This window comes from Pleurodeles waltl, chromosome 7, assembly GCF_031143425.1.
Source record: "Pleurodeles waltl isolate 20211129_DDA chromosome 7, aPleWal1.hap1.20221129, whole genome shotgun sequence".
In the NCBI taxonomy this organism is placed as follows: Eukaryota; Metazoa; Chordata; class Amphibia; order Caudata; family Salamandridae; genus Pleurodeles; species Pleurodeles waltl.
The window spans coordinates 354,059,880-354,075,267 of record NC_090446.1 but is presented as its reverse complement, the minus strand read 5'-3'; positions in this window follow the sequence as shown (position 1 = coordinate 354,075,267).

The following is a 15,388-nucleotide window of genomic DNA, read 5'->3' as shown; positions in this document are numbered from 1 at the left end:
TACTTATTTCCTGCTCAAATCTGTGTTTTTCATGCATTTGGCTGGAAAGTCTTGCTCTTCTGAGTAAGAGCTTCTTTTCGGCTCCGAAGCTGCTTTTTTTGGTACCGATGCTTCCGATAAAGCCTTTTTCTCACCTTGGGTCTCGGTGCCGAGATCGTTCGGAGCCTGAATCTCGACCGGAGTCAGATGGCTTCGGCAATCCTTTTTCGGTGCCGATGTTTGGTCACCTTCTTTTCGATGGGTTAAGCCATGGCCTGCTGGCGGTGGCATCCCCTTGGCCTTAACGATCTTTGTGTGAGTCTTGGACAGGGCAGTTTTATTCACTGTTTTCTGCATCGTCGTAGGTCACTCACTTTCGGAATCGTCTGAGTCAGTCCCCTGGATGGAAATTCTTTCCTCCTCTTTGACGTCGAGTTGTTCTCTCGGTGTCGACGCCATTTGTAGTCTTCTGGCTCTTCGATCACGTAGGGTCTTTTTAGATCGAAACGCCCCACAGGCCTCACAGGTATCCTCCCTGTGTTCTGGTGATAAACACAGATTACAGACCAAGGGGGTCATTTCAACCCTGGCGGTACGGGACCGCCAGGGCTGAAATGACGGAAGCACAGCCAACAAGCTGGTGGTGCTTCCAGGGACATTACGGCCGGCGGTTTCCCGCCACAATGGCCCCGGCGGTTGTAATCCGCCAGGGCAGCGCTGCCCAGGAGATTACGAGTCCCATCTACGGCCAACCTTTTTCTGGCGGTTTGAACCGCCAGGAAAAGGCTGGCGATACGGGGAGTCGCGGCCCCTGGGGGCCCCTGCACTGCCCATGCCATTGGCATGGGCAGTGCAGGGGCCCCCTGACAGGCCCCATGCAGCTTTTCACTGTCTGCTCTGCCACGAACAGATGTACACTGGGTAAGTGACATTTTCCGTTTGGTGGCATGTGTAGCTGCAGATACACATGCCGTGCATAGACTACAAAGCAGTTTGTCCTCCCATAAAAATAGCAGTGGTCAGCCTGTAGGAGTTGAAGTTGTTTGAAATAATGTTCTGAGTACAGCTTGGCCTACTGTGGCTTGTTGTCTAGATAAAACATCTACACAGTAGTGTTTAGTGAATGTATGTGGTGTTGACCAAGTCGCTGCTTTGCATATTTAAGCCATTGATATATTACCTAAAAAAGCCATTTTAGCACCTTTTTTGCTTCTAGAATGTGCTTTAGGAGTAACTAAGAGTTGTCTTTTGGCTTGATCGTAGCATGTTTGGAAGCATCTTACAATCCATTTTGCTAACCCTTGTTTTGATATGGGGTTACCTGTATGAGGTTTCTGGAAACAAACCGTTGTTTAGTCTTTCTGAATGGTTTTGTTCTGTCTATATAGTACATTAAAGCTCTTTTAATGTCTAATGTATGTAGAGATCTTTCTGCCACAGAATCCGGCTGTGGGAAGAAGACTGGTAGTTCCACTGTTTGATTTATATGAAAAGGCGATATGACCTTTGGAAGAAATGTAGGGTTTGTTCTTAGTACAACTTTATGCTTGTGTACCTGGAAGAACGGTTCTTCAATAGTGAAGGCTTGAATTTCACTTACTCTTCTTAAAGGCGTAATTGCCACTCGGAAGGCAACCTTCAATGTTAAAAATTGCATTTGACAGGAGTGCATGGGTACAAATGGTGGGCCCATACGTCGTGTAAGCACTATGTTTGAATTCCAAGAGGGGACTGGAGGTATCCTGTGTGGAATGATGCGCTTTAAACCTTCCATGAAAGCTTTAATAACAGGAACTCTAAATAAGGAGCTATGCTGTATATTTTGTAAATATGCTGAAATTGCAGTAAGATGAATTGTAATGGAAGAGAATGCTAAATTAGATTTTTGTAAATGAAGTAAATAGCATACAATATCTTGTATTGATGTTGTAAGAGGGTCAATATGTTTAGATTGACTGTAATATACAAATCTTTTCCATTTGTTTGCATAGCACTATCTAGTAGTGGGTTTTCTTGCTTGCTTAATAACCTCCATACATTCTGATGGGAGTTGTAAATATCCAAACTCTATGACCTCAGGAGCCAAAATGCTAGATTGAGTGTTTTGGGATTCAGGTGCCTGATTTGGCCTTTGTTTTCTGTCAACAGATCTGGTCGGTCTGGGAGTTTTGAGTGTGGTACCTCTGACAGATCTAACAATCTTGTGTACCGCGGTTGACGGCCCATGTTGGTGCTATGAGTATCATGTTGAGTGAGGTTTGACGCAACTTGTTGACTAGATACGGAATGAGTGGGAGGGGGGGAAGCATAAGCAAATGTCCTAGACCAATTGATCCATAGAGCATTGCCCTTGGATAGGGGATGTGGGTGCCTGGATGCGAAGTTTTGGCATTTTGCGTTTTCGCTTGTGGTGAACAGATCTATGTTGGGTGTTCCCCATTGTTGAAAATATTTTTGAAGTACTTGAGGGTGAATCTCCCATTCGTGGGTTTGTTGGTGATTTCTGCTGAGGATATCGGCCAATTGGTTGTGTATCCCTGAAATGTATTGTGCTAACAGGTGAATTTGGTTGTGGATTGCTAATTTCCAAATTTTTGGGGCTAGAAAAGAGAGTTGGGACGAATGTGTCCCTCCTTGTTTGTTTACGTAATACATGGTTGTCATGTAGTCGGCTTTCATAAGGACATTCTTCTGTGTGAGAAGAGGCTGAAAAGCTTTGAGTGCTAGGAAGACAGCTAACAACTCTAAGTGATTTATGTGTAGCTGTTTGAGTTTGGCATCCCATTGTCCTTGAATGTTGTGATTGTTTAGGTGAGCTCCCCAACTAATCATTGATGCGTCTGTTGTAATTATGGTCTGAGGCACAGGGTCTTGAAATGGCCGCCCTTTGCTTAGATTTGTGGAATTCCACTACTGAAGGGACATGCATGTTTGGCGGTCTATCAACACTAGATCTTGAAGCTGACCGTGTGCCTGTGACCATTGTTGTGCAAGGCACTGTTGTAAGGGCTGCATGTTTAGTCTTGCGTGTGGAACAATTGCAATACATGATGCCATCATTCTTAAAATCTTCATGACAAATCTGACAGTGTATCATTGATTTGTCTGAATTTGTGTGACTATATTTTGGAATGCTTGTATTCTTTGCATATTTGGACAAGCTAGCGCCTTTTGAGTATTTAGTATTTCACCCAAATACTGTTGTATTTGTGCCGGTTGTAGATGGTAATTTATTGAGAACCCTAGTGTGTGCACGGTTTGTATTACATAATCCATATGGTTTTGGCACTGCATATGACTGTTTGATTTTATTAGCCAATCGTCTAGATATGGAAAGACATGTATATGTTGTCTTCTTAGGTAGGCTGCGAATACTGCTAGGCACTTTGTGAATACCCTTGGAGCTGTTGTTATTCCAAAAGGTAACACTTTGAACTAATAGTTTTTTCCTTGGATGACAAACCTGAGATATTTTCTGTGCGCAGGATGGATGGGTATATGAAAATACGCATCTTTGAGGTTTAATGTTGCCATGAAATCGTGTTTTTGGAGTAATGGGATAACATTTTGTTGAGTTACCATGTGAAAATGTTCTGACAGGATGCTTGCTCTTTTTCTGGCAGCACTAACTACTACCGAATCTGGAGGTACTTGATGTGTTATGTAATCAGGATCAGAGGGTGGAGGTTTATACTTTTTCTCTATCCTGGGCATTGTTATACATGCCTTAACCGGCTCACTGAATATTTAATCAGCGTGTTTTAACATGCCTGGGCGCATGGGAAGGCATTGGTATTTTGAGTGTGTTGAGGATAGGGTATTAAACAAAAAATCCTCTTCCAGTGGTTCAGTATGCATGGTGACCCCATGGTATGCTGCAGCCCTAGCTAGAACCTGATTGTACACAGTGCTATCCTCAGATGGTGAAGGTTTAGAGGGATGGCAGTCTGGGTCATTGCTAGGAATGGGATCTGGATCATAAAGGTCCCATGGATCTACAATGTCCTGTTGTGAGTCGAAAAAGTGAGTGGGTGACTACACTGGTGTAGGACTAGTAGGAAGAGAGGTAGGCAGGTGTGGAGAGTGAGGAGTAAAATGAGGAGGAGAAGACTGAGGAGGTGGTGGTTTCTCCTTTTGCTTTGGCACTTTTGCTGGAGAATGCATAGTGTCCAATTCCTCCTGAAAGGCTAGCCTTCTCTTTGGTTTTAGATGAGGTGCTGTTAGGATCCTGCCTGTTTCTTTATGGATGCGAACACACGCTTACCTTTCGTCCATAACTTCAAGTCTTGGTTGTACTTGATACTCCATCTCAGAGGTTTTGTGGCTTTCTTTCAGTCTCTTTGAAAGTCCATGCTCCTCTGTATATGCTGGCCTTTTCGGCTCCGGAGCAGGCTTTTTCGGGATCGAAAAAGATGAGGCAGTTGATGCTCTCAGCTCCGAAAGTGATTTTGGGATTTTCGACTCCTAAAAATGGTGTTTGCTCAAGTCGGACACAGAGCCTTTTGTTGCCTCCGATGTTTTGAGAGGAGTGGCTTTTTACGGTGCCGAACTGGTAGTTTGGTCACCGGTAGTCTTTTTTTGGGCCAAGCCACGGCCGGCAGTGGCGTACCCAAGGCCTTATGTTTTTGCTTTTGTGAGGGAACAGGGGCAGGCATACTCACATGTTATCCCGCCGTAACCGTTCTGTCTTCCTCGGATTCCTGTTTGGAGTCGGAACCTAGAACGGAGACTGCTATTTGCATGATTTCTTCCTCCTCCACGTCGAGATGTTCGGAGTCTTCATGCCCTCCTGTCTCGAAGAGTCTTTTTTTTAGAACGGAAGGATCGACAGGCCTCACAATTTTCTTCCCAATGATCTGGGGAAAGGCAAAGATTACAGATGAGATGTTGGGTCTGTATAAGGATATTTCGCGTGGCACCAAGGACAGAACCGGAATGGAGTCCGATCCATGAGGCTTCCACGCGGTCGGCCCGACTAGGCCCGAGTTGGGCGTGCGCGCCCCGAAGGGCGAGTAGAGTTGACTTCTCCGACGGTACCAATGTGTCAATAGAAGATGTAAACCCGATCGATACAATACCAACAAAAAGAAAGCGTTTTCAAAGTTTTCCGAATCAAAATCTCAGAGCGAGAGGAAACACGTCCGAACCCGACAGCGGAAAGAAAACAATCCAACAATGGAGTCGATGCCCATGCGCAATGGAACCGAAGAGGAGGAGTCTCTCGTTCTCGTGACTCGAAAACACTTCTTCGAAGAAAAAGAACTTGTAACACTCCGAGCCCAAAACTAGATGGCAGAAGTAATGCACAGCATGTATCTGCAGCTACACATGCCACCGAACACATATATATATATATATATATAAAGAAAATAAGATGTCCATGCAGAGTATATACATAGTTACATAAAGAAAGTACTACAACGGCTACAGGCTTCCGGGGTGGATCAAGGGTGCATGTGAATCTGCAGCACTACACGCCACGAACAGATGTCTCCTGGGTAAGGAATATTTCCAGTTTGATGGTATGTGTAGCTGCAGATACACATGCTTTGCATAGACTGAAAAGGAGTCCCCTTCCAAAATAAGCAGTGGCTAGCCTGTAGGAGTTGGAGTAGTCTGAAATAGTGTTTTAAGCACTTGCTTGTTGGCGAGATAACACATCCACACAGTAATGTTTAGTAAATGTGTGTGGTGTGGAACATGTGGCTGCCTTGCATATATCTGCCATTGGTATATTTCCTAAGAATGCCATTAAAGCTCCTTTCTTTCTAGTAGAATGCTCTTTAGGAGTTACTAATAGCTGTCTTTTAGCTTTAAGATAGCAAGTTTGAATACACTTTACTATCCATCTAGCTAATCCCTGTTTTGAAATAGGATTACCCATATAAGGTTGTTGAAAAGCCACAAAAAGTTGTTTAGATTTCCTGAAATCTTTTGTTCTATCTACATAATACACGAGAAGTCTTTCAGCAACTGAATCTGTCTGTGGAAAGGAGACTGTCAATTCCACTGACTGATTGATGTAAAACGGTGAAACCTCTTTAGGTGGGAATGTTGGGTTTGTCCTAAGTACTATTTTATTTTTGTGAATTGGAAGAAAGGTTCTTCTAAAGCGAATGCTTGAATTTCACCAACTCTCCTTAAGGAAGTAATTGCTACTAGGAAAGCTACCTTCCATGAGAGAAATTGAAGATTGCAAGAACGCATGGTTTCAAATGGTGGACCCATAAACCTTGTGAGCACGATGTGAAGATTCCAGACAGGAGCTGGTGGAGCTCTAGGTGGAATAATTATTTTAACGCCTTCCATAAAAGCTTTTATTACAGGAATCCTAAACAGGGAAGTATGCTGTCTGTTTTGGAGGTAAGCAGCTATTGCTATTGCTATTAAATTAATTTTAATAGATGATCTTGCAAGATTTCCCTTTTGTAAATGAAGCAAATAACAAACAATATCCTGTACTGATGCTATAAGTGGGTTAATGTTTTTGGGCCGACAGTAATATACAAAACGTTTCTATTTAGCTGCATAACACTGTCTGGTTGTAGGTTTGCATGCTTCCTTTAAAATGTCCATACATTCTGCTGGAAGCTGTAGATATCCAAACTATGACCTCAGGAGCCAAATCGCCAGGTTGGGCACACTGAGATTGGGATGCCTGATTTGACCTTTGTTTTGAGTCAATAGGTCCAGTCTGTTGGAAGCTTGTGATGTGGTACTACAGACAGATCTAACAGTGTTGTGTACCAGTGTTGGCTATGAGTATCATAGTGAGGGAGATGCGACAGACCTTGTTGACCAGAAATGGAATTAGTGGGAGGGGGAAAAAGCGTAAGCAAATATCCCTAACCAATTGATCCATAGAGCATTGCCCTTGGATCGAGGGTGTGGGTACCTGAATGCGAAGTTTGGACATTTTGTGTTTTCGCTTGTGGCGAAGAGGTCTATGTCTGGAGTTCCACACATGTTGAAGTACTATTGAATCACCTGTGGGTGAATCTCCCATTGGTGTATTTGTTACTGCGTCCTGCTTAAGAGGTCTGCTAGTTGGTTGTGTATCCCTGGGATATACTTGTAGTATTCTAGAAAAAACACTGTTCTAGAATCGTGGGAGGTTGAGGGAGAACCGGGAGAGACGTGGTGGAGGTTGGAGAGGAGAAGGAGTGTGCCCTCACCGCACCTTTCAGGAGGCCCTGTTTTAGATGTTGTGCGGGTGGCTTAGCCGTGTAACAAGTAACTAGGAAATAAAGAAGAATCTGTCTACGTACCCTTGGTCCCGACTTCTTTGTAATACTGGCGACGAAGGTGGTGAACGGCATTTCTTTCAACCCAACATTCTCTACGCTTGGTGCTTTCTCCTGACGGCAGTTCGTCCTTTGTCCTGCGGTGTTTGAGGTACTGTATTATTTGGCTTTCACACTCTGCGTTCGCGCACCATCATGTTGGTTTTTAAGGGGTGCGCAAGGGAGTCCCAAGAGCGCCAATGCACGCTCCTGGGAACGTTCACTTCTGGTTGCTATGTTTACATAGAAACGGGGGCCTTGTGAACACTGACGCATGTCTTTCACAATGCTCGCCTCCTTGTTGTTAGATTTCTAGGCAACGCTACTGGACCGGGAGATGAATTCGGCTTTCCTAGTGTTGTTGCTATACGCATACAGCAACACACTTTGTTTTACACACAGCGTCCGTCTCCTGCTGCATTTCTCTCCGGCATTCCGCTATTACTGACTCATTCTGGGAATAAAACAATTTATTTTGCTAATGTGGTAGCTCAGAAATGTTTCAACGCCACTATTCCTGTACACCCTTTGTGTACTTACAAATCATCCAGTTTAAGTTTGTCCTCAACGCTGATGTGCACAGCTTTTTTATTTTCGTGTGTACAATGTGTCAGACAATATTATTTGTTCTACAACGCTGACGTGCACAGCATGGTTATTTATTTCCTCTTGACCTCCAGTCAATAATGTGCACAGCTTTAGGACCTCTATGGGCAAAGCCTATCGCTGATGTGCACAGCATAATTGTTTATTGAATACGTACTTGCACACAGCTTCGTATATATTATTTTAATTGTAGACTACTACTAAAGGTTATTTAGTTTGTACAGTCTTCTGCATAGTGTGTGCTTGGGGTTGTAAAAATGCAAAATGTCACAGCACCTCCATTCTTTCTGTCTTCTCCGGGTGAACCTCCTATCAGACGGGTAACATGGAAGAAAGTGTTTGAGCGGTATGCTAAAATATGCAGCACTTCTTTAAGTGCCGAACGGCGTACTGCTTTATTGCTTCACTGTTTGGGGTCTGAAGGCCAGGAAGTATTCAATCATCTTCCTGATATTCCTAATAATGAAGCAATAAACCTTAATGAATTTGAAATTTGTATATGGAAATTGGACATTCACTATCTTCCTAAAGTGAGCACTATTTTGGAACTATATTATTTTGGGAAAAGATTGCAAAGGGAGGGTGAATCAGTTGAGGACTGTGACAGATCTCAGACGGCTCTCCTCTTCATGCAAATTTTCTTCGCTCACTGATGAGAGGATAAGGGATCAGTTCATGTTAGGCTGTAACATCGAGAAAGTTTGTGAGGAGTTGTGGCTCAGAGATGAACCATCTCTGGAAGATGTTTTGATGGTTGCAAAAAGAATTGAGCATCCTTTTAAGTGTGTGAATGTGACTAAGAAGGATTCCTCTAGCATGGATTCCTTAGTTTGGTTTGTGCTGTTACGGAAAATAACAAGAAAGTGCTCAATGCTAAGAAAATAATATTTGATTCTTCATCTACAGGGAGAGAGAAAAGAGGTTTTCGGTGTGACAAACAGGGACACTTTGCTAATGATAAGAAATGTCTGGCTCTCAGGTATGTACGTTTTGCAAGAAGCAAGGACATTTCTTTTCGGTCTGTAGATTAAGAAAGGCTAAACAAAGTGTCTATGATGTTCACACTGATGATGATGAAGGTCTGGTGCCAAAGGGTTTTGACTGTGGACAAATCGTGCTTCAGGTAGGTAGGAATAGAGGCCCTCTTGACTCTATTTTAGTGGAAGGAACGAAGACCCAAGTTTTGTTTGAGTCTGGGGCTAAAACTACCATTGTCTCCAATAATTTCTTCTGTCGTTGGCTGAAAGGCAATGTCACTCTTCTCAAACCAGACATCAGACCATGTGCTTATGGGGGTGAAGTAATTCATTTGCAAGGATACTTTATAGGTCTAATTGAATACAAAGGATGTTTTACATCTGGGAAGATTTATGTGTCTAAAAAAGTAGACAATATTAAAAGCTGGTAGCATCAAATGGATCTAGGAGTTATGTTGGATCCTAATAGTCATGATCCAATTATATTGAGAGACATCTCTTCTGTTAAGTGTGTGTCACATCAGGTTTCCGGCACTGATTTGAATTTACAAGTCTTGTCTCAAGAGTTTTCGTGTGTTTTCAGAGATGAATTGTGTTGCTTAAAAAATTAGCGTCATAACATCAAGATTGTTCCAGGGTCAATTCCTTTCTGCAGCAAGGTTAGAAATGTTCCGGTTAATATCAGGGAAGAAATGCTAAGCGAATTGAATAAGCCCAAGTCGTAAGGCATCATTGAGGAGGTTGAAAGCACTGCTTGGTTGGCCCCAGTAGTTACGGCCAGGAAGTCCAATGGTTCACTCAGGTTATGCGTTGATCTCAGGCAGTTGAACAAATGCGTGGTGGTGGATAGGTATCCTTACCAAATATTGCCCAATTACTCATGATGATTGGTGATGCAAAAGTGTTTAGCACTATCGATCTGGCTTCAGCATATCATCAAATTCAACTTGATGAGGATTCTATGGATCTCACTACCTTCATAACACCATTTGGTACATTTAGGTATACCAGACTTCCATTTGGATTAATCTCGGCTGCTTCTGTGTTTCAGAGGGTTATGGAGAGGATCCTGAAAGGTTTAGAGGGGGTTTGTGCACACCAGGATGATATTCTTGTGTATGGGAAGGATCATGCTGAACATGATACTAGAGTCAGACAGGTGTTAAGAAGAGTGAGTGATCACAATCTAACAGTGAAATTGGAAAAGTGCAGGTTTGGTACTAAGACAATTGACTACTTGGGCCACACTATAATGGGTGAGGGTGTTGCCCCCCCAAAGCTGATCTTGTTAGCACTATTCAGGCGATGGTTTCTCCTTCCACAAAAGAAGAGCTCATGAGGTTTTGGGGGATGGTTGAATATTACCATAAATGTGTTAAGAACTTTGCTGAGATTACTTATAATATGAGAGGCCTTTTGAGGAAAGGAGTGGATTTTGTATGGAATGAGGTACTGAAAATGAGTTTAATTTAATTAAGGCGAAGCGATCTTTGGCTCCCTGTCTCAGGAATTTTGATCCAGAAAAAATTCTATTGTTACAACTGATGCCAGTCTTAAAGGTTTGGGGGCTGCATCACAGCAGGGTGGATGTGGGCCTCAGAATACCATCATGTTTTTATCAAGGAGCCTCAAAGGTGCTGAGAGCAAATATTCTGAGTTTGAGAGAGAAACGCTTGTTGTACATTGGGCCATAAAGAAGCTGAAAAATTTGTTGTGGGGATCCACTTTCATTGTGAGAACTGATCATAAACCTTTGTGTAAGGTTTTCAACAAGAAGGGCGTAGATTCCATATCCTCTAGGATTTCCAGGTGGGTGGTTGACCTCCAAGAGTTCAATTTTGAAGTGAAATACATTCCTGGGGTTGAGAATGTGATAGCGGACACCTTATCCAGATTAGTTTCTGAGAATACAACAGGTTTTATGGATAATGGTGTGTGCGGAAGAAGTGGATTTAGTTTGTGAGATTAATCAAGCAGTGATTTCGGAGGAGATGGCGCCATGAGCTGGAGGATGACTCTACTCTACAGGAGGTTATTAATCTCATCATGTGTGGTTAGAAACACAAGCATCAAGGTGGAGACCTGTGCAAAGATTTTTGGTTTATTGAAGACCAGTTAGCAACCAGAGATGGTTTGCTGTTACAGGGTACCAGGTTGGTGCCCCCAAGCAAACTAAGAAAAGAGTTACTGGACTTAGCTCATGAGGGACACTCTGGCATCTTCAAGATGAAGGAGAGATTGTGATCTAGTTACTGGTGGCCTGGTATGGATATCCAAGTTGAACGTCTGGCAAGGGAACGTGTTCAATGTGCAGAGAGTGAGAAGAGTATGAAACTGAGAGTCCAACCTATGTTGTTGAGAAATCGGCCTGATAAGCCTTGGAGTGACATTGTTTTGGACATACTGGGTCCAGTACATGGAAATGGTCAGGAAATGTATATTATTGTTGTCATTGATATGTTTTCTCGTTGGCCGGAAATTCATTTTTCTAGAAGTATTGAGACACAATGTATGATAAGCTTTCTCAAGGATTTATTTCTGAGGGAAGGCTTACCTGGAACTCTTCTTACAGACAATGGCGTTCAACTTGTTTCCAGAGAAATGGAGGACTTCCTTCAGCTGTTTGGGGTCAAACACAAAAAAGGTGTATTGTATCATCCAGAAGCTAATGGTATGGTTGAGATACTCAATAGGGTTTTGAAAGAAACAATAGGTCTGGCCAAGAATGACAACAAGAACTGGAAAGATGAAGTCATCAAAAGGGTTGGAGTGTATAGATTTACGCCACATACGACCACTGGAGTACCTCCGTTTGTTTTGTTTCGTGGGAGGTGTCCTAACACTGTTCTAGAAGCAGGTTGGGTAATCAAATTTTTTGGATGATGCGGGTCGCCCCGATAAAATATCTATAGGAAAGAGAGAGAACTTTTCAAAGTGAGGAAAAGCAAATTCCATTTTGATCATGGTCATGCGGTCAAGGTGACTAAAGTGAAAGTCGGAGACTTGGTTATGATAAAACGTCCTGGAGTGTCAATTGGTGAGAGTAAGTTATCTAAACCCATGAGAGTCATCAAGACTTTTACCAATGCTGTCAAAACCTGTGATCATCGGGTGTGGAATCTCAATAAGGTCGTTTGTATAAGGGTGGAGTGGTACAGGAAGATCCGTTCAAGGTTGAAGGCAATCCAGGAGAGTTGGAAGATAAAACATTGCCGAGGAAGTCTAATAGGAAGTTGCACTGTCCTGCTTATCTGAAAGACTATGTGTAACTTACATATTTCAAAGACTTTTGTGTAAATTTTATTTTGCTCTACTGTTAGTTTCCCCTCCACATTTTATCCCTTGTGTTTTATTGTGTTGTTTGATGTTTTTGTTGTAGAGGGGGATGTGTAGTATTCTAGAACAAACACTGTTCTAGAATCGTGGGAGGTTGAGGGAGAACCGCGAGAGGCGGGGTGGAGGTTGGAGAGGAGACGGAGTGTGCCCTCACTGCGCCTGTCAGTAGGCCCTGTTTTAGATGTTGTGTGGATGGCTGGGCCGTGTAACAAATAACTATGAAATAAAGAAGAATCTGCCTACGTACCGTTGGTCCCGACTTCTTTGTAATAATACTCTGGTAGTAGTTGAATGTGATTTGAATTGCCCATTTCCAAACTGTCTGTGCTAGAAGGGACAATTGAGATGAGTGTGTCCTCCCATGTTTTTGCAGATAATACACTGTGGTCATGTTGTCTGTCCCTATCAACACTATTTTGTGTGTGAACTGTGGTTGGAAAGCTTTGAGTGCTAGGAACACTGCTAGCAATTCCAAATGACTTATATGATAAGTTTGTTGAATTGAGTCTCATTCCCCTTGTATGGCAAGGTTTTTGAGATGGGCTCCCCAACCCATCATTGATGCATCTGTTGTGATTATGGTGTGTGGCACAGGGTCCTGAAATGGCCGCCCTTTTAATAGGTTAGTGTGATTCCACAATTGCAGAGAGTTGTAAGTTTGGTGGTCCAACAACACTAGATTGTGAAGTTGTCCCTGTGTCTGAGACCATTGTTGCGAGAGACACTGTTGCAGGGGTCTCATGTTTAGACATATATTGGGTACTTTTGCTATGCCATCATGCCAAAACTTTCATGATAAACCTTACTGTGTAATTGTGATTGTATTGTAGTTGAGATATAAGATTGTGGAAAGCTTGAATTCTCAGTGGGTTTGATACGCAAATGCTGATTGAGTGTTTAGAATTGCTCCCAGATATGGTTGTATTTGCGCTAGTTGAAGAGGAGATTTTTGGTAATTGATTGTGAATCCTACACTGGGTAGGGTGTCCACTGTGTACTGCATGTGCTCTTGACTGCTTTGGATGGTTCTGGCTTTTATGAGCCAGTCATCCAGATAGCGAAAGGCATGCCTTCTGAGGTATGCTGCAACCACTGCGAGGCATTTGGTGAAAACCCTTGGTGCTGCTGTTACCTCTAAGGATAGTACTTTGAACTGATAGTGCTTGCCTGCTATCACACATCTTAGGAATTTCCAATGTGGGCAATAACCATGCTGGATAATTGACAGCACCCATTGTTCTGTTGTAATGTTGTGCCATTGTTGGTAGAAATGTTCCAGTCTTCCACCCACAGGAGATGTATGCTATGTGGGGATGTGCAGAAAGTCACTGTTTGGTTGTGGTGGAGGAACCTCTTGTGATAGTGGATTTACCTCTACCTCTAAAGTGATTTCCTTTGTAAGAGCAACTGAAAGTACCTCTGTTGTAAAACTGTGGCCCTTGATTGTGTTGGGATGTGGACGGCTCTGATGTCGATGGTTTAAATCCACCTCTGCACTGAGGCCTACAAAAAGTCCCCTGAGTACGGGTAGTGTAAAGGGCACCCACAGCCATAGCTGTATCAGTCTTTCTTCAGCTTTTCTATGGTGGTATGTACTTCTTGGCTAAATATGTGTTGCTTATCAAAAAGCATATTGAATACTTTGTGTTGTATTTCAGGTTTGAACCCTGAAGTTCTTAACCATACGTACCTTCTAATAATCAAACTGGTGTTGCTACCCCTTGCTACTGTGTCTGCTGCATCTAAGGCAGATCTAATTTGGTTATCATAGATAACCTGCCCCTCTGTAACTATCTGCTGTGCCCTTTTCTGGTGTTCTGGTGGAAGGTACTGTAAGAACGCCTGCATCTCATCCCAATGATCTCTATCGTATCTTGGTAACAGAGCTTGAGAATTCGCAATCCTCCAGTGATTAGCAGCTTGAGTTGCTACTCTTTTCTCCGCTGCATCAAACTTACAACTCTCCTTGTCTGGGGAGGAGCATCCCCTGTGGATTAGCTATTTACCCTTTTCCTTGCTGCACTGACAACTATAGAATCAGGTGGCAATTGTTGTCTAATGAAAAGTGGATCTGAAGGTGCAGGTTTGTACTTTTCGTCTACCCTTGGTGTGATAAATCTGGATTTCACAGGCTCCTTGAGAATTTCGTCTGCATGTTTAAGCATACCTGGGAGCATAGGTAGACACTGATACTGTTTGTGAGTGGATGTTAATGTGTTGAATAAGACGTCATCTTCAATGGGATCTGTATGCAACTGGGCTTTGTGATATGCAACTGTCCTAGCTATGACCTGATTGTAGGCATCAGTGTCTTCAGGTGGAGCTGGGTATAAACAGGGATCATTGGAAGGTAGGGGATCGGAATCATAAATCCCATGGTTCCACATCGTAATAAGTATCACCTAAATCATCCCCATGTGTAGACATAGGGGATTGTGGAGAAAATTGTGTAGGTGAAAGTGGTGGAGTATCTGGTGGTGGAGAAGCAGGGAGTAAAAGAGAATGTGGTGGTGAAGGCTGTTGTAATGCCTTTGGTTTCTCCTTATGCTTAAATATCTTAGCAGGTGGAGGTCCAGCTTCTAGATTCTCTTGGAAAGTTACCTTTCTCTTTGTTGTAGGAGGAAGAGAAGCAATAATCCTTCCAGTGTCGTTCTGTATATGGATATTGCGCTATTTATAATGTCCATTACTTCTAAAACAGGTTTTATTTGAGAAGACTCCTCGATAATTGGAACATATTTTCCACCCACAGGTTTGAGCTCCCTAAAGTTTAGAAACTGAATGTTTTAGTCAGGCCTAGAATGTTGGATCCGAAATCGATGGCAGTTTTTTCAGCTCCAAGGTGGAAGTCTCTGCTTTTCGGGTCGATTCCGAAACAGGAGCGGCACGCTGTTTGGTCAGCGCCGAATGCACTTTGGTCTTCAGTTTTGGTGCAGAACCTGAGGGTTGGTCATCCGCCTGTTTTTTTCGGGTCAGACCATGGCTGGCAAGCAGTGGTGGACCCAAGACCAGTGCTGAAGTCTTTTTGGTTGTCTTCTGGGGGATGAGAAGGGGCTGATGTACTCACGTACTATGCCGCTGGAATAGATTGAATGTCACTATCAGAACCTTGATCCGAGTCGGAGTCTGCAATGGAAACTCCAGCCTGATGAGCCATCTCTTCCTGAGCGTGTTCTTCTCCGAAGATGTTGGGCATTTGTCCCGACA